Consider the following 14,783-nt stretch of genomic DNA (forward strand, 5'->3'; position numbering starts at 1 on the left):
ATTCATTCATATCGAATTTTGAATGTTTATATAACATTCTAACATTCTATTTTTGAATTTTCGTTTTCAAATTTTAATAAAATTTGAAAATATTCATTTGAATAATAGAATGTTTAACTATATATTCATTCAATTTCGAAATGTAATATTCAAATTTGAATGTGACATTCGAATTTGAATGTAAGATTCAAATTCAAACTAGTGTTTCTAGTCTACAACTGTGTTTAATAAATGTAATATTCGAATGCTACATTCGTTTCGAATGTCACATTCAAATTCAAAATAGTATTTCTTTTTTTTTTATATATATTATTTTTATTTAAGTTTATCATAAAACTTTAACAATAAGACAAAAAAGAAAATCATTACAAAGTTCCTACACAAGAGTAGGTAATTGTTACAATATGATGCAAAACATATTACTTAAAGTCTTTCTGGATTGTCCCGTGCTTAAAATTCTCTTCACAGTATCGCTGTGGTAGTGGTAGGTTCATGGAATCTAGGATGATGTATGTGGCATAAAAGCCTTCCAACTGTCGGTTAAGGGAGGACTCCAAAAATCTAATTCCTTCTGTTTCTAGTATGAATTCTAAATCTTATCAATTGTCTTACAGAAATTAAACTGAGATTACAGAGAGGGAAAAGAGAAAGAAAAGAGAAAGAAGATAAGAAATAAGAAGAGAATAAGAGCATAGGTCAATCAAAAAAGTTTGAGAATGTTTTCCTCATTAATCCTACATGTTTACTCGTGGGCTTGCTTGAATAACTTATTTTCTATACCTAAATGATTCCCACAGAAACATCATCTCCTGGTGTAATGAAAGCTGATCTAGTTTGAGGTAATAGAATCTTTCTAATAGCAAGTTTCTGTTGACTAATTCTATCCATTCTAGTGTGGTAGGCACTACTGCCGTTTTCCATTTTCTTGGTATGATCTGGTTGGCTGCATTTAGCAAGATGTGGTATAAATGTAGTCTTATTTTACATGTGATTGCTGGCGGTTGTCTCAGCATTATAATTTCTGGGCTAGGTGTTAATTGAGTATTTAATATTTTGTTGATATTTGAGAAAATATCAGACCAATAAGGTTTAATATGATCGCAGCTCCACCAAATATGGGATAAATGACCTTCCTCCGGACATCCCCTCCAGCATGAACCTGAGGCTTGTGAATATATATATTTGATTCTGGCTGGTGTTAGATACCACTGCATCATTAATTTAATATTGGTTTCTTTTGCCTGGGTGGAATGACCGGAGTGTAGAAGGGTAGAAAATCTGTGTAGCCATGTTTTTGCTGGGGTAGTTTGTTGCAACTCGTTATCCCATCTTTTAGTGTATGTAGGGAGTCCCTGAAAGGTGTGTGTTAAGATAATCATATATTTTGGAGATGACTCCTTTTATCTCGTCCTTAGTTATACACATTTGTTCAAATACTGTAGGAGATCTGGTTAGATCTTTTCTATATTTATGTGACATTATGTAGTGCCTCGTCTGGTGTATGTGGAGCCATGAAGATAGGAACGGGTGTTCTATTAAGTCAAGTTGGGACTTATCTTTGATAAATTTAGCCGCATCTGTGATAGTATACATGGGTATGAGTGTTTTTGGAAGCTTGAGAGAGTTATGATCTGTGATTTTACCAGGTTTGAATTCCGGATTATTTAATAGTGTTGTAAGGGGTGAGTATCTAGAGGAAATTTTATTTGGTACCCTACAAATATGTCTCCAATCAGCCCAAGTCTCATTGGAGATTGAAGATGTTGAGATAGTGTATCTATTAAAGTATGCAGGGTTCCAGCTCGCAGTGTTTAGGTCGTGGTTAAAGGAAAGGTCAGTTTCTATTTTCACCCAACTTTTATAGTTAGATGCGTCAAATCGGAACCACTCCTGAATTCTCTGCAAAGATATGAGTTTATAAGATGGGAGATGTGGAACGCCTAAGCCTCCTTCTGTTGGGTGTTTAAAGAGAGTATTGCGGTTAATCCGCGGAGGCCTACGTCTCCAAATATACTCATTTATTATCCTTTGCATGTGAGCTAGGTCTTTTTGTATGTTTGGAATAGGGACTGTCTGTAGAATGTATAACACTTTTGGAAGCAAGATCATTTTTGTTGCTTGTATTCTACCTGTCCACGATATATTTTTAGGAAGCCAATGAGATGTTAGAGTTAAAAGTTCTGTGATTAGGTTTCCGTAATTGTATTTACGTAGGTCTGATATATCTGGGGTAATGTGAATACCAAGGTATTTTAGATATTTTGTCTGTTGTTTTAAGGGGCATGTAGATTTAAGATTGGTAAGGGTGTGAGTAGGTAAGTTTATAGGGAGATATTCTGATTTGGTCATGTTTACCAAAAAATTTGATACTGTCCCAAATTTTGTCAGTTCATTAGTCACTTGTTGGAGGGATATTTTGGGGGTTTGTGAGTGTCAGGAGAATGTCGTCTGCGAATATGGCTAGTTTATGTGTCTGATTGGCAATAGAAATTCCTTGAATTTGGTTATTCAATCGTATTTTGATAGCTAGGGGTTCTAGGGATAAAAGAAAAAGAAGTGGTGACAGAGGGCAGCCTTGTCTGGATCCGTTTCGGATTTCAAAAGGTTCCGAAAGGGCTCCATTAATTCTAACCTGAGCTGTGGGGTTGGAATATAGAGCAAAGATTTTTTGAATGAAGGAGTCTGGGAAGTGGAAATGTTGTAGGGTCGTCCGTAGGTATGTCCAGTCCAGTCGGTCAAAAGCTTTCTCAGCGTCTGTCGAAACAAAAACAGTCGGGGTTTTGGTCTGCGTGATATACTCCAATAAATTTAAGACTTTAACCGTATTATCCTTTGCCTCTCTACGTGGGACGAATCCCACCTGGTCCTGATGGATTATAGAGGGGAGAATTTGATTAATACGGGCCGCTAGAATTTTCGCATACAATTTGAGGTCTAGATTTAACAAAGAGATTGGTCGAAAATGTGCGGGAGTGTTTGGCGGTTTACCCAGTTTAGCTATAACTGAGATCTTAGCTTGTAACATGGTATCAGGAAATGGGTGTTTTTCTGGTATGGAATTAAATAGGGATGTTAAGTGTGGTACTAGTAGTGAAGCAAAAGTTTTATAATACAGCCCTGTGAATCCATCAGGGCCCGGGGCCTTGTTTTGTTTTATTTGTTTTATTGCCTCTAGTACTTCCGTTGGCTGAATAGGCCTGTCTAGTTGGGTGCGTTGGTCCTGATCTAATTTGGGGATGGGTAGGTTATCCAGATATTGATTACAGTGCAATGTATGATTTTGAGGGTCTCTGAGTGGGAATAGATTATAAAGTTTATGGTAGAAGTTTTTGAACTCTTTAGCTATCGATTTTGTATCTTCTAATTGTGTACCTGTTGTCCTTTTTAAGGCGTGAATATAAGTTTTCTGCTGTTGTTTTTTTAATGCTCTAGCTAAGAGTCTACCTGATTTATTACCTTCCCTATAAAAGTTTTGCTGGATATGGAGGAGTTGTTTTTGTGATTTGATATGTAAGAGAAGGTTCATTTTTTCTCTTTTGGATTGCAATTGGCTTAGGATAGTGGCGTCAGAGGGGTGAGATTTGTGTTATTAGTCTAAGTCTGCTATGTCTGTGGCTAAAAGATTTATTTCCTCGCAATTTTTCCTTTTGATTTGGGCGGCAGTTTTGATAAACTCGCCTCTTATAGTACACTTGTGAGCTTCCCAAAGGGTGGCCATACTAACATCTGGTGTCTTATTTATAGAGAAGTATGAGCTTATATGTTCTGATAATAACTTCTTTTGCTTTGTATCTAGTAATAATGAGTCCTCCAGTCTCCACTGGAAGGCTCTTAAAGGTGCTGTTGGCCATTTTATAGTGCAAACTACTAAGGAGTGATCTGACCATGTTGTATGGTGAATGAAAGAATGTATAGTGTGGGATAGTACTAGATGATCAACTAAAATATAATCTAGTCTAGAATAATTACGGTTGGGATGGGAGAAGAAGGTGAAATCTATTTTTTGTGGGTTGAAGTATCTCCATGTATCATGTAGGCCAAGAAGCTTGAATTTTTCCCATATATTATGAAGGTTTGGGATTTTGGCTCTAGTGGTAGGATTTGAGGAATCAACTGTGGGGTCTAGCGGGAGGTTCAGATCCCCTGAAAATATCAAGGATCCCTTTGCTTCTTTAAGGAGTAAATCTACAACAGAGGTTAAGAATCTATCCTGATGGGAATTTGGGGTGTAGATATTCATTATTGTTACTGGTTTCCCATATAGGAGGCCATTTAGACATAAGTATCTGCCTTCCTTGTCCCCTATGGCATGTGTCTTAACAAAGGGGATAGATTTGTGGATTAAAATGCTAACTCCGTTGATTTTTTTGTGCGGGTTAGTGCTGTGGAAATGTAAAGGGTAGTGTGTGGAAAAATATTTGGGGACATTTTTCCCTTTGAAGTGGGTCTCCTGTAACATTAGAATGTGTCCTCCCTTTTTTTGAAAGTCTAATATGGCCATTCTTCTTTTGTTTGGGCAATTGAGTCCCTTGGCATTTTGCGTGAAAATGTTTAAGTCTTGTGGTGTGTGATTAGTCATAATGGAAAATAGATATTGGTGGATCTAAGAAGCAATAACACATTCGTATATTAATGAGTTTGTATTTAACGGCCTATGCTCTAGAAGAAGACAGTAAAGTAGAGGGAAGAGATAAAAAGAAAGAAAAAGGCAGATAAGAAAAATATTAAAACATAATATTTTTAACACAGATTTAAATTTAAACAACATATTTCTGTTCTAGGGAGAAAGATCTCCCGACTAGGTGAAAACAACAAAAAACAAAGTCAACATCAGTTAACTGTTAACAATTTAACCTTTAAGACTCTTTCTATTTTTTTTTTTTTATTTTTATTTTTTTTTATATTAGCAACTCTAAGGGCCTGAGGGCCACATGTATACCGGAAAGTAGATGATACTTGCAGTAAGAAGTCTCTGTCGGCCGCAGCCTAAAAGTGTTCTTGTGTGCAGCAAGAAGTTGTCATCCTTTATCCCCAGGTGATGAAGAAGCAGGTTGTGTAGATTTACGGGGTTTCTTTTGAGAGACCTGGTTCCACTCTTTTCTTTGTGGTAGGGGAGTTGGTTTACTTGGGCTTGTGCGTCTTTCTTGGGATGTGGCATTTTCTTCCACTTGAGGGGTTGGTATATCTAACTCTTTGCAGATATCTGGAATGTCTCTGGCAGATGAGCAGGTGATACGTCTTCCTTTCCATAGAATTAGCAGATGAAAGGGGAATCCCCACCTGTATAGGATGTTTTGTTTCCTCAATAACTGTGTAAGCGGTTTGAGTTCCCTTCTTTTTGTGAGAGTTCTCTGAGACAAATCAGTAAACATTTGTATGTCTATGTTTTCATACTTAATGGGTTGTTGTTTTCTCGCTAGTTTCATTAATTCTTCCTTTTCTTGAAAGTTTGTGATGCGAACTATAATATCTCTTGGTGCTTGTCCAGCCAGAGGTTTGGGGCGTAAAGCTCTGTGAGCTCTGTCTATAGAAATTTTGGAGGGGTTTTCCTCTTTTTTTAATGTGCTAAAGAAATCTTGAAGATATTGTTCAATATCTGGTGGGAGGATAGTTTCAGGGATGCCTCGCAACCTGATATTATGTCGCCTGCTGCGATTTTCAACATCGTCTATCTTGTCTTCTAGTTCAGAGATAGTTATGTCTTGTTTCTGAATGGTGTCCTGGAGGTCTGAGATAGCTTCTGAGTGGATGTCTTGGCTGTTTTCGAGTGATTCTACTCTGTGACCTATGTCAGAGATGTCTTTTTTGAGGTCTGAGATTTCCTCCTTGATGCATTGTTTGACTTGTGATATAAGAGAGGAAAAGTCCTTTTTAGATGGGATTGTTTTAAAAAGAGCTGTGGGAATAGTGATATTTTCTGACATATGGTCACTATCAGATTCAGATGAGCTGTGGTCAGACCTTGGGTCTGGAATTGATTCTTCTGTTGGAGTTAAGTTTTTAGCCTCAGATGCTTTAAAAAAGCTGCTGACTGTGCAGATGTCTTTAGTGTTTTGGCAGTTTTGCCTGGTTTATTTATTTTTTTGGGAGACATAGTTGCGTGGCTATTGTTTCTTCAACCACACTGTTTCTTTAATAAGCCGGCAGGAAGGCTGTTGTTGAATGGGGGAGTTCTTTGAGTTTTTGCTGCTATTGCAGTCGCTTATTAAAAGACTTCAGATCAAAAGTTTGGCCACCTGAGCAGTGTATTATATTTTAGTGTATAAAAGTCCCAGATATAAAATCCCAAGTATGAGGGAATGAACAAGCGCTTGTATGATGTCTGATTGAAGGCTGGCTATTAGGCTTTGAAACTCTGTTTGGCAAGCGATACCTTTGTCACTGTTGTGGGTATAGGGTTTATTCTCTCGATTATGGCTACTTCAATATTAATTGCCTCAATGTCTTTGTGTAATTTGGCACTCTTACCCTTTAATTAGGTGTTCCCCTCTGCTGCGGCGTTAACACGCCATTTACAAATGTAAGTGCGCAGCTGAACTCCAGCTCAGGCTGCGGCCCGTGTCGGCTCCTATTTTCCGGTGCGGCTCACTCCGGGTTACATCTGACTGGTATGCAGGTGAGTTTGCTTGTTTCTTGAGGGGTATCTCTCTGATAGCCCCACGGTGAAGGTGGCTCCGGTCACCGGTGATTTCTGGTTAGGCTCCAGCCGGATCTATGATGTGGTGCTTACATGCACACAGCGTGCGCATTATAAATCGGGCAGTCTCTTGCAGCTGTCGGCTTAAAGTATGATCATTCCGGTGCCTGATCTCAACTATTTACATGGCCAGTAGTGTTTGGTCCTAAAGTGCAGGGTGGCTAGTGCCAGTTACATTTTCACCTAGTTGGGGCCTAAGAGCTCTGTCAGACAGCAGCCATCTCCTAGGCTGGCTAACTCCGCCCCCCTCAAAATAGTATTTCTATTCTAATACTGTGTTTTTTAAATGTAATATTCTAATTCATATGTGTCATTCGAATTCGAAATGTCACATTCAAATTTTAAATAGTATTTCTAGTCTAAAACTGTTTTTTAAATGTACTATTCGAATTCGAATGTCACATTCAAATTCGAATGTCACATTCAAATTCAAAATAGTATTTCTTGTCTAATACTGTGTTTTTTAAATGTAATATTCAAATTCGAATTGAAAATAGTATTTCTAGTCTAATACTGTGTTTTTTAAATGTAATATTCGAATTTGAATGTGATGTTCAAATTCGAATGTCACATTCGAACTTGAATGTCACATTCGAATTTGAATGTCACATTAGAATTCAAAATAATAAATAATAAATGTAATATTCAAATTCAAGTGTGACATTCGAATTCGAATGTGACATTCAAATTCGAAATAGTATTTATAGTCTAATAATGTGTTTTATAAATGTAATATTCGAATTCGAATGTGACATTCAAATGTGACATTCGAATGTGACATTCGAATTCAAATGTGACATTCGAAAACTGTAAATAACATTCGATAATAGAATTTTTAAGAATATTCGTTCTTATCAACATTCTATTATGTAAATCAAATTTCTACAATAACATTCGTTCTAACATTCGAATTTGAATATAAACACATTCGCCCATCCCTACTAACTAGTCTACCTAGTTAAAATAAATACAAACTTACCTGTGAAATAAAAATAAAACCTAAGCTAGCTACAATATAATTATTAGTTATATTGTAGCTAGCTTAGGTTTTATTTTACAGGTAAGTATGTATTTAGTTTTAAATAGGTATTATTTAGTTAATAATTGTAACTTTAATTTAGCTCTGTTTTAATTATGTTAAAGTTAGGGGTGTTAGGTTTAGGGTTATGGTTAGGGTTACGGTTAGGGTTAGGTTTAGAGTTACGGTTAGGGTTAGGTTTAGGGTTAGGTTTAGTGGTTAATATAGTTTAATTTAGGTTGTTGCGATGTGGGGGGACTGGCGGTTTAGGGGTTAATAGGTTTATTTAGTGGTAGTGATATGGAAGGACAGAGGTTTAGGGGTTAATAACTTTATTTAGTGGCAGCGATGTCGAGGAACGGCGGAATTGGGGTTAATATCTTTATTATAGTGTGGGCGATGTTGGGGTGCAGGTGAATAGGGGTTAATAACTTTAGTATAGTGGTGGTGATATCGGGAACGGCAGATTAGGGGTTAATAGATTTATTTCAGGCTCACCAGAAACACAAGTTATGAAGCAGTGGTCTAAATACCGCTGCTCCATAACCTGTCCGCCTGTTTTGAGGCGGCGGACAGACATCAACGAAAATCAACGCAATCCAATACGATCGGGTTGATTGACACCCCCTGCTAGTGGCCGCAAATCTGCAGGTGGCACAAGAACTGCTGGTGCAATGATAAATGCCGACAGTGTATCCTGTCGGCATTTATCAATGTGCAGCGGACATGATCCGCAATATCGAATAATGTCCACTTTCTTAAATAAGCCCCTTAGTGTTAATTTAATGAATGGAAAAATAGAAGTTTGATTTTAAATGCATGTGCAGAATCTAAACATAATGTTCTTTCTGGTTTGCCATATCATTTTGAAAATATGTCAGGTTTCAAAGAAATATCAAAAATATTAGGTTGCAGATTGCAGAAGGTGTTGCGGTTTTGGGAGAAATTAGTCAAAATCAAATAAAAATGTTAATTTAAAAAATATATTATTTCAGAGTTTCAAGTAACTGTGCATGACTGTTAATATTTGATTTTTAAAAAATGTGAAAATGTATTAGCTTTCCTAATGGTATTGACGTTTTCAGACTGTTGTGGTAATGAGATTGTTAAGGACTTGTTTAGGAAAAAATGTTCAAAAAGGTGTTAAATTTGTCAGTAAATGTTTTTAAATTAATGCTCACAAACACTTTAGACCTTATTATAAATGCCTAAAAAGGAAATTTGTTGATGGAAGTCTTTTTAAATATGTCATGTTTGAAATCTTTAAAACCAAGATTTTATGAGAATCACCCATATGTGTGTAGGTGTGTGAGTGAATGAGTGAGTGAGTGTGTAAGTGTGTGAGTATGTAGGTGTGTGAGTGTATATGTGTGTGTTTGTAAGTTAGTGAGTGAGTGAGTGAGTGAGAGCGTGTGTATGAGTGTGTAGGTGTGTGAGTGTGTGTGTGTCTTACAGGTTTAGTAGGATTGTGTGGGGGAATTTACACAGTTGCCGATAATTGGCAGATGTAAAACACTTAAAATACCACTTCACAAAAACCTGCATTTGCTTTCATTAACATAAAGTTTACCAGCTCACAAAAACCTTGATGTTAAGCATAAAATAGGTCTTTTTTACACTTTTGCATCTATTCTTTGCTATTGTACAGTCCATCACTATTTCATTCTCGCATTTTCATGATTGTGATTTACAACACAGTGGACTGTTTTTTTTAGAAAGTTTTTTTACTTGTTTTTTTTAATTCACTTGTTATGTTTGAATGATTTTAAAGACATTTTTGTGATGCTGGTATCCTTAACAATGAAGAACACTCACTAGACTTTTCTTTCCAGTCATCTGTTATGTGCTCACACACAGTCCAAAATAATGTTTTCTTTTTTAACACTTTTAAAAACCCTGTATTAACTTTTATCACTTACCATAATACAGTATATTAAGATTTACCTTAAAATGCTATAGAAATAAATGAAAAGCTACACTACATAAGCAGAACTTTTATGTTCTCAAGCGTTATCCAACATGAATCATTTTAGTGCAGGCCCTCATGAAAATATCAGAACCCACTGGGCCCTCTATGGCAGGGCCACCCTCATTTGAACGGTTCCCCTTCCAAAGCAATACTAATGAACTATATATATTATATTATACACACACACTCAAACACGTATATACACACATGTACAAACACATGCACATGCACACATACATAAACATACAGTATATCCACATACAGACACAAACACTTACACAGACATATACACACATAAACACATACATACACATATATACACATACACAGACATATACACACACAAACACATATATACACATATATACAAATACACAGACATATACACACACAAACACATACATACACATACACAGACATATACACACACAAACACATACATACACATATATACACATACACAGACATATACACACACAAACACATACATACACATATATACAAATACACAGACATATACACACATAAACACATACATACACATATATACACATACACAGACATATACACACACAAACACATACATACACATATATACACATACACAGACATATACACACACAAACACATACATACACATATATACAAATACACAGACATATACACACATAAACACATACATACACATATATACACATACACAGACATATCCACATACTAACACATACATACACATATATAAACATACACAGACATATACACACACAAACACATACATACACATATACACATACACACAAATATACACACACAAACACATGCTTGCATACACACAAACAGATGCACACACCTAAATATATACATACAGTATATATACATACATACATACAAATATATACGTACATATATACACAAATACAAGCACACACAAAAACAAGCTCACATAGAAACACATACACACACACAAATCGATACACATACACACACATATACACACATGTATACACACACACAAACTCATACATATAAACACACACAAACATAAACACTTAGTTAAAATTAAGCTTTCATGATCCATATAGGACATGTAATAACTTTCCAATTGACTTACACAATCAAAGGTGCACAATTTTTTTAAATCATACTTTCTGAGACACCAGGTCCTACTGAGCAAGTGAAAATAAAATTTAGAAAAAATTTCTACTACCCATTTGAACTTCTGACTAAGGGCGGCTCCATGTACAAAGCAGCATAAGCTGCTCCGGAGCCCTTTTGGGGCGGGTTCGCACATGCGAGCCTGCTTCTCGCAATTTAAGAAGCAGCAGTTATTAGACAGCTGCTTCTTACACCTTTCGCCACCTCTGAAGTGGCAAAGATAAACCCCCCTGAACTCACTTAATCAGGGTGATTGACAGACCCTTCTCTCACGCTATTGGTCACATGAGAGAAGGAGTGAGAATTACAAACTCATCGGAGTGGATTTAAAGATCCGCTGCCTATATGCAAAGGCAATCGGACAATATTCTCAAGTTGAGAAGCTTGTCTGCAAGTCGGCCCTTAGTGCTTTAGCAGTGCTTTTTTATTGTGCATTTGTTGATTACGCAATTCTACTAGACTTCTGCTTTCCTTCCAAAAAAAGCATATTTGTTTTGTTGTAACGAAACGAATATCCTAAAGAATGCACAGGGAAAATTTACCAAAATTAATGAATATTGCTTAATTCTGCAAAATTACTTTGTTTTCTTAAAGATGCTAAAATACTTACCTACATGAGCTCCTCTTCACTTCAGATCCAGGCCTAGCTTTAGCATACCCCAGGAACCAAGCGTGCTAAGCCTCCAGTTAGTGAGGGCTGGGTTCTAGAGTGAAGGGGAGCGGGTTAGGAACAGATTAATTTTTTTCCCCTGTCCTTTTTAAACAATTATATTTGTTTTGTTTAAACTAAACGAATACCGAATAGTGCAGTCAACTAATATTCAGGGAAACGAATTTCCCCGAATATTCGTAACAAACATTTCGAACAAACCAAAAATTGTTTGGCTGCACATCTCTAAATTCTACTGTATCTAATTCTTCTTTAGTGCTTTTAGCTGAAAGCCGATAGCTGGTCCTCTTTAAATTATAGGAAATCTAGTGACCCTTATACTTGGCACTATGTCATAACCCTCTGCTACTAGGGCTTGCAGCTTCTCCATAACTGTAAGTAATGATTTTTTCCACACTTAGCTAATTCCCCAAAGGCTGATCTGCGAGGTGAAGCAGGAGCTTCTCCTCGCCATTCAGGTCCAGAGAAAAAGAGGGCATTTCCTGTCATCAGCACCTAATTATAGACTCCCCCTTAATCCCACCCATGCCCTAGCTTTAACCCAAACACTTCAGGCCAATACAGGGTCACATTCCCCTCCTTCAATATTTTCATACAGGGTTGCATTTTATTCTACAGGCTGTCAGATGTCTTACAGCCTTCCTTGGAAGCAAATTGGTTAATCATTTCAGTAGCAGAAGCTTAGAGTTTCCCATTGTTCCAACTTACATGCAAGCTCCCTAGCAAGGTTATTTTCTAGACACTTTCGTATCTTATATCTATTGGTTTTCCCTGGAGCTATAAATATTAACCAGCAAACAATAAATTGCTAGTGCTTGCTGACTAAATTGCAAGTCAAATGTATATTTACCTAGGTCAGAGGCTGTTATACTAATCCATAGCTCTTTTTCTATCTTATCATATATATAACCCATCCTGTGTTATTGCAATCAAGAAAGCAACAATACTAATTTAATGTAGTGAGAAATCTAATTTCCAGATTTGGTCTTAAAATATTTTAAATTTAGTTGACATTTAAAATACAGACTGAGGAGTTTTGCAAAGTTGATGTGATTTTTTGACAGTATAAGAAATAAATACCATTTTTTAAGAGTAGCGCATTAACTGTACATAAATTTAATATAACCGTTATTTTTGAATGGCATATAGATTAACTGAAATGTAAAATGTATGTTTATTGGTACATTTAACTATACAAGGTTATATCTGCTACCAATAACTGCATATTAGTTTGAATATGGCGTTTTAAAATTTGATCATTTCTTCTTTTTTTTTTTGTTCTACCTGTAAATATTTCCAAAATTATTTTTCTCAATAAAAAATGAAACAAAAAAAGATTTGATTGCAGATTACACAATGTAAAACTAATGCAGTTTCAAATACCTGTCTAAATACCTTCATTAAGTTTTTAATTTTCAAGTTGATATTACATTAACAAAATGCTACTGCAACTGAAGGTAATACAAATTTTCATTTTTAAAATCCACATAGAAGTTAGAAGAGGTCAAGGGGCCGAATTATCAAGGGCCGAACAGCCCCTGATGACCCTATTTCCGCGCAAGCCTTCAGGCTCTGAGCGGCGGACAGCAATCAACCCGATCGAATACAATAGGGTTGATTGACACCCCCTGCTAGCGCCAGAATGGCTGCAAATCTGCAGGGGGCGGCATTTCACAAGTAGTTCACAAGAATTCAGCAAATTCAGCGATGTCTGTCGGACAGACCGATGATAAATCAGTCCAAAAGTCTGATGTTGTCATTGAGTAGGAGATTGTAGTTTGGTTAACAAGTAAACTGCCCCACTTCCACTGTTCCTGCCAGATTCTGTATAAAGATGGTACATGGTCCAACGTTCAGTTATTTTCTTATTAATGGGACAGACATGTCAAAATTAAACTTTCATATCTCAAATAGAGTATCCAATTTAAAACAGCTTTCAAATTTATTAAACTTGCTTCATTATATGGGTATCTTTTGTTAAAGTGTTGGCTCAGGAGAAGCAAGGCATGTCTGGGAGCTAACTGAACACATCTGGTGAGCCAATTACAAGAGCCACATATGTGCAACCACCACTTGCCATCCAGATCTCAGTAGTACACGGATCCTAACCCCACTATTCAAATCATAAACGTTTATTTTTTCTTTACTGTCTCTTTCAAGATCATTCATGGAACACAAATGGCAGAGACAACCAAAAAATAAACAGCATTTGTCCCTTTAAATAATGAGGTGTTGTTAAGCAGGTAAGTGCTTGGTATTTCAGTGTGTGTGTGTTGTATTCTGCAGAGTTTAAAATGATCATTTCCAGTGAGCACTTAAATTAATCAATTACAACTTTTCTTGTTTAATGTGCAATCTTGGCATTGAATACAGGTAGCCCTCAGTTTACGCCGGGGTTAGGTTCCAGAAGGAATGGTTGTAAATCGAAACCGTTGTAAATTGAAACCCAGTTTATAATGTAAGTCAATGGGAAGTGAGGGAGGGAGGTTCCAGGCCCCTCTCAAAATTGTCATAAGTAACACCTAATACATTATTTTTAAAGCTTTGAAATTAAGACTTTAAATTCTAAACAGCATTATAAACCTAATAAAATAATCACACAACACAGAATATATAATTAAACTAAGTTAAATGAACAAAAACATTTGCTAAACAGCATTATAAACCTAATAAATTAATCACACAACACAGAATATATAATTAAACTAAGTTAAATGAACAAAAACATTTGCTAAATAGCATTATAAACCTAATAAAATAATCACACAACACAGACTTCACTTGCATTGTTCTGCAAACAGTTCTTTCTATGCATTCCAATCTGGACTGATTTATAGACGGGAAGATCTTGTTCCTTTGAAATCTGCTTGATAGCTCAGCTCTGGTAAAACTGATTAATTTCAGCTTGCTTGGCTTTGCTGCAACACAAGCGGACAGCTCCACCTACTGGCTATTTTAATAAATGCACTGCTTCTCAATGCTTTTCAATAGCAGTCACATGACTGGAAAAAAGGTTTTTATTCTGAAACAGTGTAAATTGAACCGTTGTAAAACGAGGGCCACCTGTATAATATATTTATATTTACACTAGACGTGCACCAATGCAAACAAAATAATAATAATTTTGCTGTTTTTTCGTATGCATTTGAAGAAGCAAATTAAAACATCTCTTTTAAGAAATAAAGGAGCAAACAAAACCATTCAACAACAAATGAGTTCAATTTTATGTACTTAAAAACATAACTCTAAAAAGACTTTAAATTTACAGTTTTAC

The sequence above is a fragment of the Bombina bombina genome, chromosome 1 (assembly GCF_027579735.1).
Source record: "Bombina bombina isolate aBomBom1 chromosome 1, aBomBom1.pri, whole genome shotgun sequence".
Classification (NCBI taxonomy): domain Eukaryota; kingdom Metazoa; phylum Chordata; class Amphibia; order Anura; family Bombinatoridae; genus Bombina; species Bombina bombina.